Source organism: Triturus cristatus, chromosome 4_1, assembly GCF_964204655.1.
Source record: "Triturus cristatus chromosome 4_1, aTriCri1.1, whole genome shotgun sequence".
Classification (NCBI taxonomy): Eukaryota; Metazoa; Chordata; class Amphibia; order Caudata; family Salamandridae; genus Triturus; species Triturus cristatus.
This window is the reverse complement of record NC_140585.1, coordinates 115,077,935-115,092,580: the sequence shown is the minus strand read 5'-3', so window position 1 is coordinate 115,092,580 and position 14,646 is coordinate 115,077,935.

Below are 14,646 nucleotides of genomic sequence, written 5' to 3'. Positions count from 1 at the left end.
GCATACTGGCTGTCGGTATATATGGTCACCTTCATTCCTTTCGATAACACACACGCTCTCGTAAGTGCAATCAACTCTGCTGCTTGAGCTGAATTATGTGGTATACGTGCAGTTTCAACAATCGTATGCAAAGTCGTGACAGCATATGCTGCAGTCATATCACCATTCGGAAGCTTGATGCATGAACCATCCACCCATAAGGTACCATCACACTTCACAAGAAGAGTATCTTTAAGATCTACTCTCCCTTTCGTTTCTTCTTCTGTCCTGAGAAAACAATCATGCTGTTCAACATCATCTGTCTCTATTGAAATTGGCAATAACGTGGCTGGATTCATCGTATTGCACCTCTTTATGTGCACATGACTCGCTAACAGTGTCAACTCGTAACCTGACAATCGAGCACTAGTTAAGTGCTGTGTCTTGGTCCTGTTTAACAACGTGTCCACTGCATGTGGAACCATCACAATCAACATATTATTCATCACTAACCCAGCAGACTGTCGAATAGAAACAGCTGCTGCCGCTGTGGCTCTTAAGCAACTTGGCAATGCTTTAGCTACCGGATCCAAAGTCGACGAAATATACGCGCATGGACGCTGCTTGTCTCCAAAAGACTGTGTCAGCACTGACAATGCACAACCCTCTTTCTCATGGACATACAGTGTAAAGGGCTTACTGTAGTCGGGGGTACCCAACACAAGAGCCGAACACAATGCATTACGCAATTCGGAAAAACTTTTCTGACAATCTTCAGACCACGGAACGGGATTCGGTGTATCTTTACAGGTCAATGCTACCAAAGGTTTGGCCAGCAAAGAAAAATTCGGTATCCACTGTCTGCAGTATGATGTAATGCCCAAGAAAGCACGTACTTCTATCTGTGTCTGCGGAAACTTCGGCCTCCTAAACTGAAGCCAAAAATATCCCTGCTCTCCTCGGCAATCGGGATGCTGAAGAAAGCATTCTTCAAGTCAATCACCGAGAACCAGGTGGCGGATGCTGGAATCATAGTCAATAGGGCAGTGATATCAGGAACAACTGGAAACTGTGGTACAACTATTTTATTGACCTCTCTAAGATCAATCACGAACCTGTAAACAGGTGGCTGAGAAGGGTCAGTACGTTTCAAAACAGGCAGAACAGGACTATTACAAACGTTGCCTCTTGTTTCTTCAATTACATCTTTTTCAATCAAATCATAAATGATCGCTAGTAACGCTTCCTCACCTTCACTAGATATTGTGTGTTGGGGAATTCGTGGCAATTTAACATTGGCTTTCAATGTTACAACATAAGGCGGTATTTCCAAAAGACCCACATCATTAGGACCAGTTGCCCAAAGGATATCAGGAAGAAACGACAATTCTGTCGGAAGTTTATCCTTCGACAAATACATTGGAGAGATCACTTCCCTACCCAGTGTAAGTTGTACTCCCGAGGGAGAACAATATAATGTTGCATACAATCTTTTCAACAAATCCAATCCCAACAAGTTTTCACCACAACCTGTCGTCAGAATAAGGGGTGCTTCCAATTCGCAAGGTCCAACAGAAAGGGACATAGGACTAGAAATCGGATTCCTAACCGGGGCACCAGAAAAACCTACTGAAACATTCATCTCGCCAGACAAAGGTGCGCCAGGGAGTTTTGAGTGCATAATAGAACTCTTTGTAGCAATAGTAACCAACAGAAAAGGCTCTGACACACCTGATGTAATCACCTTAACATATCGTCCACTCTGATCTACTGGAACTGAAACAACTCCCTCTCTTTGTCTATGGCTGTCCTAGCAATCATTACCTTCCATATTCTCATCTTCTGCATAGTAGTCATCAGCATAGTACTGAGCCGTCCTGCCAGACGTGTTATTTTGCTGGTCAAAACTATTCATTGAATTCTGAGGCGGAAGGGAACGTGCGTTCTGGGGTAAACTTCCACGTCCTCTACCTCTAGGAGCTTGTCGAACACCTCGACCTCTTGCGCCAGAAGCACCATTCGTACACTGTAACAAAATAGGACAACTATACTTGAAATTACCCTCTTCTTTACAATATGAACACTGATTGGGACCTACAGGAACACGTGGTTGAGAAAACTCAAACCTTTGCGAGTTTCTCTGAAACTGTTGAGGTTGCTGATAGTTACTGTGACCACCACGTGGCGGATACGCCTGTTGTAAAAGAACCTTCGTCTTCAATTCTTTAGTTTTCTTTTCTGCTCTATCCTTCTCATCTTTATCCCTATTTTCGTAATACTGTGCAGTAGCCAATATTTGTGCTGAAGAGGAAACGGCCCAAGAACTCTCTGAATCTTTCAATTTCTTGCACAGCTCGGGAAGCAAATTGTGCACAAACTTGTCAACGAACAACCGTTGACCACCTTCTGTACTCATATCTTGACCACTGTGGTCGATAAACGTTTCCTCAAACCTGGTGAAGAAATCAGACACTGTTTCATCTTTCTTCTGCTTAAACGCAGACAATTTATCCCAATTCACACGCATCGCAGGCATTAAAGTCTTCATGTAAGTAATGATCCTAGCAGGAAGTTCTGCTACCAAAGGCTCAGGCTTGGCACCACCAACTTGTCTATCATTTGCAGTACTAATATTAGTCCATGAGTCACCTAACTCTTGCGCATGATCTGTATGGCGAATCAATCCCCACAAAGGCTGTGGAACAACATTCCCAAATAACATGTCTATGTCGGCTAAATTCATAATGCATTAGTCTGCAGTCTGTGATAATTCCTTATAATACCCTGCAGGGTTTTTACGGGGGTCAGGCAAAGTCTGCTTGAGGCCTAAAACTTCAGCTCGCTTCCAGGGAACATGTACCCAAACACGCTGAAAATGAGCTGGTGCAGCCTCAATTTGATTAGCGGCATCAGCCGCAACGGCGTCCTTCCATACTGGAGGGACTTCTCTCATTGGGTACTGTCGCACTTTTTTCCTAACAGAGGAGTCATGTTCAAACAGCGACTGGGAAGGATCCTCATTCCTAAAGGACAACAACGTTGCAACTGCTTTCTCAACATCGGAACCCACAATCGTGCCCTTTGAAAACTCAAACCGTACACGGCATAATTCAGGCGGATTTGTTTCCAAATCATTTTCCTCCAATTCCTCACAAAGGAAAGCACACATTTTCTCAAAAACGTATCTTTGTTTCGGTGCTTCCCATTGACGGAAGACATCCATAACAGACTCCACATCATATCTTAAAGGGTAAATAACCCATTTACGCGCGATATGGTCAAATGCTTCTCTCTCTCGAGAATCAGGCAGTTGACTACGCGACTGCTTACGCTCCGAATCAGGGGTCATACCAGATGACCCAAAGAGAGGAAATATAAGGCTAGCAATTGTATCAGTCATTCTCTGTCGGGCAGAAGGGGAAGTTAACAAAAGAACAGGAGGAAAAACAGAGGGAGGCAAGGCAGACGCAGATGCAGACGCAGAGGCAGTATCAGGAAGAACACCAGAAGAGGTAGTCGATGTAGTAGACAAAGTCGTAGGAAGTACAAATGGAGCAGGTAGCGAAGTTGGCGGCCCTTGAGGGGGCTGCGCCAGAGGAGTAGGAGCCAACTGAAGAGGAGCTGGCGGCTGTGGAAGAACCTGAGGAACAATAACTGGGGGTTGCCCAACTAAAGGTTGCAGTGGTGCTGTAGCACTCTGCGCATAAGGGGGTGGCGAACTCAACAAGTGTGACATTAAAGGATCTTTCTCAAGTTCTTTTGCTGCATCTTGCTGAAGAAGCGGCAAAACTGGATAACATTTATCGATCACCATTTTACGTTGCCTGTGCAACTGCTCACTCATTTGTTCTTCTTCATTATCTTTAAACTGCATACCAGCTTGCATTATCGACATACCCTTTTCTCTCTTATTTCTCTTTGCTAATTTAATTTCCTTCTGTTTGGCTTCCTTACGCCATACTCGGAAAGAGTCAAACATCGCCGGCCGGGCTTTCTTCTTAAAAAGTTTAACCTCTAGATTATTCAGAATCTCTGTGTCAAAACTACCATATTGGGGCCATTTTAAAACACCATCTTTCCTGGTGTATCGGATCCATACTTCATTATATGTGATGGGGCCTACGCCATGTTTCACATATTGTTCATAGGTTGGAGTTCCAATCGGAGGAACTGGACACGAGTCCTCCAATCGGGAATACCTATTATAACCAAGACAAAACAAATTTCCAAGTCTGCTAAGACCAGGCATCTTCGCTCTCTAGTCTAGCTTCAAACTTCAAAGGATTATCGAATACGATAGTCTCGTGAATACACGAGTCCCTCGGCTTTGGTACTTGCAAGTTCCAAATCAAAGATCCCAAGGGGATACCAAACTAAGAACCAAACTAAGAACTAGGAGACGCTCCACTTATACTTAACTGAGGTATCGATGACGTCACCAGAAGACTTGTCTATCGTTTCGCTCTACCAATCATCAAGGGTCCAAAACAGGGCGATAGTCAGGGCAGCAGTCCTTCGTAGCCGTCGGGAAGCAGGGAACCTCGCAGCAAAGACTTTCGGACCACGTCGACATACAGGGGTCAATGAAGTGGCGGCCTTCCTCCAGAATTTTCCCACGAAGCTCCTCACGAACCTCTGGCTTGGACCGGTACCGCTGAAATCGCTCCACGTTGGGCACCAACTGAAGTACTGGGTTTTTCAGAACCCAGCGGTGCCAGGGAACACACCCTAAGACTTCGAGTCCTTCCAGTTTGAGACTACAGAAACACAGAGTCTTCTTGGTGAAGTCAAAGATCGTATTTATTCGCTTCAGCCAGTAACAGGTATCCTAGAAGTACAACACGCTGTATATTTTCAGGAGACTGCTCAACATTACAAAGCCAGTCTTCTCTTTTTATACAAAATATTATGCTTTAGGCAAACATTCCTTATTTTACAGTTGACCATTCACATATTTTACCTACAAAGAAAAAGCAGAGTCATGATGACAAGCCCATATTTCAGTTTGTCCAGCCTTCAATCAATTACCCGGCAAGGCTCGGTACTTTCATCAGATATCGACGGACCCCCCAATAAAAACGGGCACCTCCTCCTCGTAAAGCAAGTCATAAAGAAAGAAACAGGGACAGGTGTGTGTAAGATTAGGCATGGTTTGTGTGTGATGAAAGGTTTTATGATATGTTGTGCCTTGATACTAATCTCTTCCGGCCACTGGGAAAGGAACTGGCCGAACAGGTTTTGGCTTCAGGCAGTGGAGTCAGCTTGCCCAGGTCACAGAGGAGTCAGCAAAGGTGTATGTGTCCTTCAGACTCGCTTTTGGCCTTAGTCATTGGCCTATGTGAGGGCAATCACAAAATGGCTGCCGTTCAAATGGAACCCGAGGGTTCAGGACGAAAACTCGGATTTCAGGGTGATTTCGTCACCCGAATATGACGAAAATACTTGTGCATAGTATTCTAATCATTCTCGGTCTGCTGATACCAAAATCGTCATGATGCGACGATGTTTATAACACTGGTCCAGAATTTTCAGTACCACACTCCCAGCTGCTCTTCCCTCCCTCCTCCCCATATACGGCAGCCGCTGCGCAGCCACGCGCAGCGGGTGCACCGCTGGCACGCCTAAGGCAAGCCCATCTGTGCCCGTCCGCGCCTGGACCGCGCCCAGCACCAGGACCCCTGGCCCCCACGAAAGTCATGACGCCCGTCTCCGCTACGACCCCAGCACCCTCCACGCACTCATCGCCGGACGATCACGCACCTGCTGCCTGGCCGCCCTGAAGCGCACCCAAGGACCCTTCTCCTGCCGGAATTGCAGCTTCACCAGCATCCGGCTTGCCATCCCACCTACCAAAGAACCCACCCACCTCAGATGCATCCTTCTCAACACCTGCTCCGCACGCAAACACGCCTTGGAACGCTGGGACCTACTGGACTCAAACACCCCAGACGTCGCCTTCCTGACAGAGACCTGGCTGAACCCCTCCTCGGCACCCGACATCGCCATAGCCATCTCGGAAGGCTATAAGATCACCCGCAGGGACCGCATCAATGGAGTAGGAGGAGGAATCGCCATCGTCCACAGGAACTCTCTCAAAGTCTCAACCAACACTGACGACACCCTCCACACCGCCGAACACCTGCACTTCCAGATCCATACCGATCCCAACACCACCCTCAGAGGAACCCTCATCTACAGACCCCCTGGACCACGTGCACAGTTCAGCGACTCCATCACCGACCTCGTCAGCACACAGGCCCTCGCCTCCACAGACTACATACTCCTCGGGGACCTGAACTTCCTCCTCGAGAACAACAACAGCACCAACTCCTCCACCCTGATCGACAACCTCGCCAACCTCGGACTCAGACAACTTGTTACTACACCCACCCACTCCGCAGGCCACAAGCCTGACCCCATCTTCTCCGCAAGCTCCCACGTCTCCTTCAACCACACCACCAAGCTCCACTGGACCGATCACCGCTGCATCCACTTCACCTTCCGGAAACCCACCACGCACCACTGCACCCAACAGATGCCGTGCCGCTGCTGGAGCAAAGTCTCCGAAGACCACCTTTCCACCTCCCTCACTCGGAACCCACCCGCAGACCCAACCGACCCCGACTCTGCCGCCCACAACCTCAAACAGTGGATCAATGACTGCGCCAACACCCTCGCCCCCCTCAAGAACCACTCCAACCCCCACACTAGCAAGAAAGCCAGCTGGTTCACGAAGACCTCCAGGCCTCCAAGCTAAATTGCCCAAAAATCAAGAAAACCTGGACCCGTGAACGAACACCGGAAACCTACAGCGCCCACAAGAGCACCACCCGCAGACACCACCACCTCATCAGATCCGCCAAAAGGACCTCCTTCAAAGACCGCCTAGACAACAACGCACACAACAGCAAAGAGCTCTTCAACACGACCCAGCACGACCTCCTACACTGCGCGAACACCACTGCACTGCCCCAAAACCCTGAAACACCAGCCCCAGCACAACCCCCTACACTGCCCGAACAACACTACACTGCCCTAAACCCTGAAACACCAGCCCCAGCACGACCCCCTACGCTGCCCGAACACCACTGCACTGCCCTAAACCCTGAAACACCAGCCCCAACACAACCCCCTACACTGCCCGAACACCACTGCACTGCCTTAAACCCTGAAACACCAGCCCCAGCACGACCCCCTACACTGCATGAACACCACTGTACTGCCATAAACCCTGAAACACCAGCCCCAGCATGACCCCCTACACTGCCCGAACACCACTGCACTGCCCTAAACCCTGAAACACTACCCCCAGCACAACCCCCTACACTGCCCGTACACCACTGCTCTGCCCTAAACCCTGAAACACCACCCCCAGCACAACCCCCTACATTGCCTGAACAACATTGCCCTAAACCCTGAAACACCACCCCCAGCAAGACCCCCTACACTGCCCGAACACCACTGCCCTAAACCCTGAGACACCACCCCCAGCAATAAACCCTACACTGCCCGAACACCATTGCACCACAGCTCTAAACCCAGAAACATCACCACCACCAAGACCCCTTACACTACCCGAACACCACTGCCCTAAACGATCAAACACCACCCCCTGCAAGACACCCTACACTGGCCGAAGACCACTGCACTACCCTAAACCATAAAACACCAGCCCCAGCATGACACCCTACACTGCCCGAACACCACAGCACTGCCCTAAACCCTAAAACCCAGCCCCAGCACTACCACCTACACTGCCCGAACACCACTGCACTGCCCTAAACCCTGAAACACCACACACAGCACGACTTCCTACACTGCCTGAACACCACTGCACTGCCCTAAACCCTGAAATACCACCCCCAGCAAGACCCCCTACACTGCCCGAACACCACTGCCCTAAAACCTGAAACACCAACCCCAGCAAGACCCCCTACACTGCCCGAACACCACTGCACTGTTTTAAACCCTGAAACACCAGCCCCAGCAAGACCCCCTACACTGACCAAACACCACTTCCCTAAACCCTGAAACACCATCCCAGCAAGACCCCCTACACTGACCGAAAACCACTGCACTGCCCTAAACCCTGAAAATCCAACCCCAGCAGAACCCTCTACACTACTCGAACACCACTGCTCTGCCCTAAACCCTGTAACACCACCACCAGCACGAACCCCTACACACCCGAACACCACTCCTCTGCCCTAACCCCTAAAACACGACCCCCAGTATGTCACCCTACACTGCCCAAACACCACTGCTCTGCCCTAAACCCTGAAACACCAGCATCAGCACGACCCCGTACAGTGCCCGAACACCACTGCTCTGCCCTAAACCTTGAAACACCACCCCAGCACGACCTCCTACACTGCGCGAACACCACTGCACTGCCCCAAAACCCTGAAACACCAGCCCCAGCACAACCCCCTACACTGCCCGAACAACACTACACTGCCCTAAACCCTGAAACACCAGCCCCAGCACGACCCCCTACGCTGCCCAAACACCACTGCCCTAAACCCTGAAACACCAGCCCCAACACAACCCCCTACACTGCCCGAACACCACTGCACTGCCTTAAACCCTGAAACACCAGCCCCAGCACGACCCCCTACACTGCATGAACACCACTGTACTGCCATAAACCCTGAAACACCAGCCCCAGCATGACCCCCTACACTGCCCGAACACCACTGCACTGCCCTAAACACTGAAACACCAGCTCCAACACTACCCCCTACACTGTCCGAACACCACTGCACTGCCAAAACCCTGAAACACTAGCCCCAGAACGAACCCCTACCACTGCCTGTACACTACTGCACTGCCCCAAATCCAGAAACACTAACCCCAGCACGAATCCTACACTGCCCGAACAACACTGCACTGCCCTAAACCCTGAAACACCAGCACCCGCATGACCCCCTATACTGCATGAACACCACTACACTGCCCTAAACCCTGAAACACCAGCCCCCGCATGACCCCCTACACTGCCCGAACACCACTGCACTGCCCTGAGCCCTGAAACACCAGCCCCCGCATGACCCCCTACACTGCCCGAACACCACTGCACTCCCCTAAACCCTGAAACACCAGCCCCAGCATGACCCCCTACACTGCCCAAACACCACTTCACTCCCCAAAACCCTGAAACACCACCCCCAGCACGACCCCCTATACTGCCCGAACACCACTGCACTGCCCTAAACCCTGAGACACCACCCCCTGCATGACCCCGTACACTGCCCGAATACCACTGCACTGCCCTGCCCTAAACCTTGAAACACCACCCCCAGCAAGACCTCCTACACTGCCCGAACACCACTGCACTGCCCAAAACCTAGAAACATCACCTCCAGCAAAACCCCCTACACTGCCCGAACACCACTGCACTAAACCCTGAAACACCACCCCCAGCAATACCCCTACACAGCCCGAACACCACTGCACTGCCTTAAACCCTGAAACAGCACCAACAGCATGAACCACTACACTGCCCGAACACCACTGCTCTGTCCAAAACCCTGAAACACCAGCCCCCGCACTACAACCTACACTGCCCCAACACCACTGCCCTAAACCATGAAACACCACCCCCAGCCAGACCCACTACACTGCCTGAATACCACTGCCCTAAACCCTGAAACACCACCCCCTGCAAGACCCCATACAGTGCCTGAACATCACTGCACTGCCCTAAACCCTGAAACACCACCCCCTGCATGACCCCCTACGCTGCCCTAACACCACTGCACTGCCCTAAACCCTGACAAACTACCCCCAGCATGACCCCCTACACTGCCCGAACACCACTGCAATGCCCTTAACCATAAAACACCACCCCAGCACGACCCCTACACTGCCAGAAGACCACTTCACTGCCCTAAACCCTAAAACACGACCCCCAGCACGACCCGCTACACGGCCCGAACACCACTGCACTGCCCTAAACCCTGAAACACCAGCCCCAGAACGACCCCCTACACTGCCCGAACACCACTGCACTGCCCTAAGCCCTATAAAACTAGCCCTGCATGACCCCCTACAATGCCTGAACACCACTGCACTGCCTTAAACCCTAAAACACCAGCCCCAGCACAACCACTCAAACTGCCCAAACACCACTGCACTGCCCTAAACCCTGAAACACCACCCCTAGCACGACCCCCTACACTGGCCAAACACCACTGCACTGTACTAAACCGTGAAACACCACCCCGCTGTACGACCCCCTACACTGCCCGAATACCACTGCACTGCCCTAAGCCCTGAAACACCACCCCCAGCAACACCCCCTACACTGCCCGAACACCACTGCCCTAAACCCTGATACAACACCCCAAGCAAGACCCCCTACACTGCCTGAACACCACTGCACTGCCCTAAACCCTGAAACACCACCCCCAGCAAGACCCCCTACACTGCCCGAACACCACTGTCCTAAACCTTGAAACACCACCCCCAGCAAGACCCCTACCCTGCCCGAAAACCACTGCACTGCCCTAAACCCTGAAACACCACCCCCTAAACAACCCCTCACACTGCCCGAACACCACTGCACTGCCCTAAACTGTGAAACACCACCCCCTGCATGACCCTCTCCACTGCTCGAACACCACTGCACTGCTCTAAACCCTAAAACATCAAACCCATCACGACCCCCTACACTTCCCAAAAACCACTGCACTGCCCTAAACCCTGAAACACCATCCCCAGCACGACACCCTACACTGCCCGAACACCACTGCAGTGCCCTAAACCCTGAAACACCAGCCCCAGCACAATCCCTACACTCTACAAACACCACTGCATTGCCCTAAACCCTGAAACACCAGCCCCAGCATGACCCCCTACACTGCCCGAATACCACTGCACTGCCGTAAACCCTGAAACACTACCCCCAGCACGACCCCCCACACTGCTCGAACACCACTGCACTGCCCTAAACCCTGAAACACCACCTCCCTGCACGAACCACTACACTGCCCGAACACCACTGCACTGCCCTAAACCCTGAAACACCACCCCAGCAAGACCCCCTACACTGCCTGATCAACCCTGCACTGCCCTAAACCCTGAAATACCACCCACAGAAAGACCCCCTACACTGCCCTAACACCACTGCCATAAACCCTGAAACACCACCCCCAGCACGACCCCTACACTGCCCGAACACCACTGCTCTGCCCTAAACCCTGAAACACCAGCCCCAGCACGACCGCCTACACTGCCCAAACACGACTGCACTGCCCTAAACCCTGAAACTCCACCCCAGCACGACCCTCTACACTGCCCAAACACGACTGCTCTGCCCTAAACCCTGAAACATCAGCCCCAGCACGACCCCTACATTGCCCGAACACCACTTCACTGAACTAAACCATAAAACACCACCCCCAGCACGACCCCCTACACGGCCCGAACACGACTGCACTGCCCTAAACCCTGAAATACCAGCCCCAGCACAACCCCTACACTGCCCGAACACCACTGCACTGCCCAAAGCCCTAAAAAACCAGCCCCAGCACAACCACTCAAACTGCCCGAACACCACTGCACTGCCCTAAACCCTGAAACACCACCCCTAGCACAACCCCCTACACTACCCAAACACCATTGCACTGCCCTAAACCCTGAAACACCACCCCCCTGCACGACCCCCTACACTGCCCGAATATCACTGCCCTAAACCCTGAAAAAACACCCCAAGCAAGACCCCCTACACTGCCCGAACACCACTGTACTGCCCTAAACCCTGAAACACCACCCCCAGCATGACCCCCTACACTGCCCGAATACCACTGCACTGCCGTAAACCCTGAAACACTACCCCCAGCACGACCCCCCACACTGCTCGAACACCACTGCACTGCCCTAAACCCTGAAACACCACCTCCCTGCACGAACCACTACACTGCCCGAACACCACTGCACTGCCCTAAACCCTGAAACACCACTCCAGCAAGACCCCCTACTCTGCCTGATCAACCCTGCACTGCCCTAAACCCTGAAATACCACCCACAGAAAGACCCCCTACACTGCCCTAACACCACTGCCCTAAACCCTGAAACACCACCCCCAGCATGACCCCTACACTGCCCGAACACCACTGGTCTGCCCTAAACCCTGAAACACCAGCCCCAGCACGACCGCCTACACTGCCCAAACACGACTGCACTGCCCTAAACCCTGAAACTCCACCCCAGCACGACCCTCTACACTGCCCAAACACGACTGCTCTGCCCTAAACCCTGAAACATCAGCCCCAGCACGACCCCTACATTGCCCGAACCCCACTTCACTGAACTAAACCATAAAACACCACCCCCAGCACGACCCCCTACACGGCCCGAACACGACTGCACTGCCCTAAACCCTGAAATACCAGCCCCAGCACAACCCCCAACACTGCCCGAACACCACTGCACTGCCCAAAGCCCTAAAAAACCAGCCCCAGCACAACCACTCAAACTGCCCGAACACCACTGCACTGCCCTAAACCCTGAAACACCACCCCTAGCACAACCCCCTACACTACCCAAACACCATTGCACTGCCCTAAACCCTGAAACACCACCCCCCTGCACGACCCCCTACACTGCCCGAATATCACTGCCCTAAACCCTGAAAAAACACCCCAAGCAAGACCCCCTACACTGCCCGAACACCACTGCACTGCCCTAAACCATGAAACACCACCCCCCGCCAGACCCACTACACTGCCTGAATACCACTGCCCTAAACCCTGAAACACCACCCCCTGCAAGACGCCATACAGTGCCCGAACATCACTGCACTGCCCTAAACCCTGAAACACCACCCCCTGCATGACCCCCTACGCTGCCCTAACACCACTGCACTGCCCTAAACCCTGACAAACTACCCCCAGCATGACCCCCTACACTGCCCGAACACCACTGCAATGCCCTTAACCATAAAACACCACCCCAGCACGACCCCTACACTGCCAGAAGACCACTTCACTGCCCTAAACCCTAAAACACGACCCCCAGCACGACCCGCTACACGGCCCGAACACCACTGCACTGCCCTAAACCCTGAAACACCAGCCCCAGAACGACCCCCTACACTGCCCGAACACCACTGCACTGCCCTAAGCCCTATAAAACTAGCCCTGCATGACCCCCTACAATGCCTGAACACCACTGCACTGCCTTAAACCCTAAAACACCAGCCCCAGCACAACCACTCAAACTGCCCAAACACCACTGCACTGCCCTAAACCCTGAAACACCACCCCTAGCACGACCCCCTACACTGGCCAAACACAACTGCACTGTACTAAACCGTGAAACACCACCCCGCTGCACGGCCCCCTACACTGCCCGAATACCACTGCACTGCCCTAAGCCCTGAAACACCACCCCCAGCAACACCCCCTACACTGCCCGAACACCACTGCCCTAAACCCTGATACAACACCCCAAGCAAGACCCCCTACACTGCCTGAACACCACTGCACTGCCCTAAACCCTGAAACACCACCCCCAGCAAGACCCCCTACACTGCCCGAACACCACTGTCCTAAACCTTGAAACACCACCCCCATCAAGACCCCTACCCTGCCCGAAAACCACTGCACTGCCCTAAACCCTGAAACACCACCCCCTAAACAACCCCTCACACTGCCCGAACACCACTGCACTGCCCTAAACTGTGAAACACCAACCCCTGCATGACCCTCTCCACTGCCCGAACACCACTGCACTGCTCTAAACCCTAAAACATCAAACCCATCACGACCCCCTACACTTCCCAAAAACCACTGCACTGCCCTAAACCCTGAAACACCAGCCCCAGCACGACACCCTACACTGCCCGAACACCACTGCAGTGCCCTAAACCCTGAAACACCAGCCCCAGCACAATCCCTACACTCTACAAACACCACTGCATTGCCCTAAACCCTGAAACACCAGCGCCAGCATGACCCCCTACACTGCCCGAATACCACTGCACTGCCGTAAACCCTGAAACACTACCCCCAGCACGACCCCCCACACTGCTCGAACACCACTGCACTGCCCTAAACCCTGAAACACCACCTCCCTGCACGAACCACTACACTGCCCGAACACCACTGCACTGCCCTAAACCCTGAAACACCACCCCAGCAAGACCCCCTACACTGCCTGATCAACCCTGCACTGCCCTAAACCCTGAAATACCACCCACAGAAAGACCCCCTACACTGCCCTAACACCACTGCCCTAAACCCTGAAACACCACCCCCAGCACGACCCCTACACTGCCCGAACACCACTGCTCTGCCCTAAACCCTGAAACACCAGCCCCAGCACGACCGCCTACACTGCCCAAACACGACTGCACTGCCCTAAACCCTGAAACTCCACCCCAGCACGACCCTCTACACTGCCCAAACACGACTGCTCTGCCCTAAACCCTGAAACATCAGCCCCAGCACGACCCCTACATTGCCCGAACACCACTTCACTGAACTAAACCATAAAACACCACCCCCAGCACGACCCCCTACACGGCCCGAACACGACTGCACTGCCCTAAACCCTGAAATACCAGCCCCAGCACAACCCCTACACTGCCCGAACACCACTGCACTGCCCAAAGCCCTAAAAAACCAGCCCCAGCACAACCACTCAAACTGCCCGAACACCACT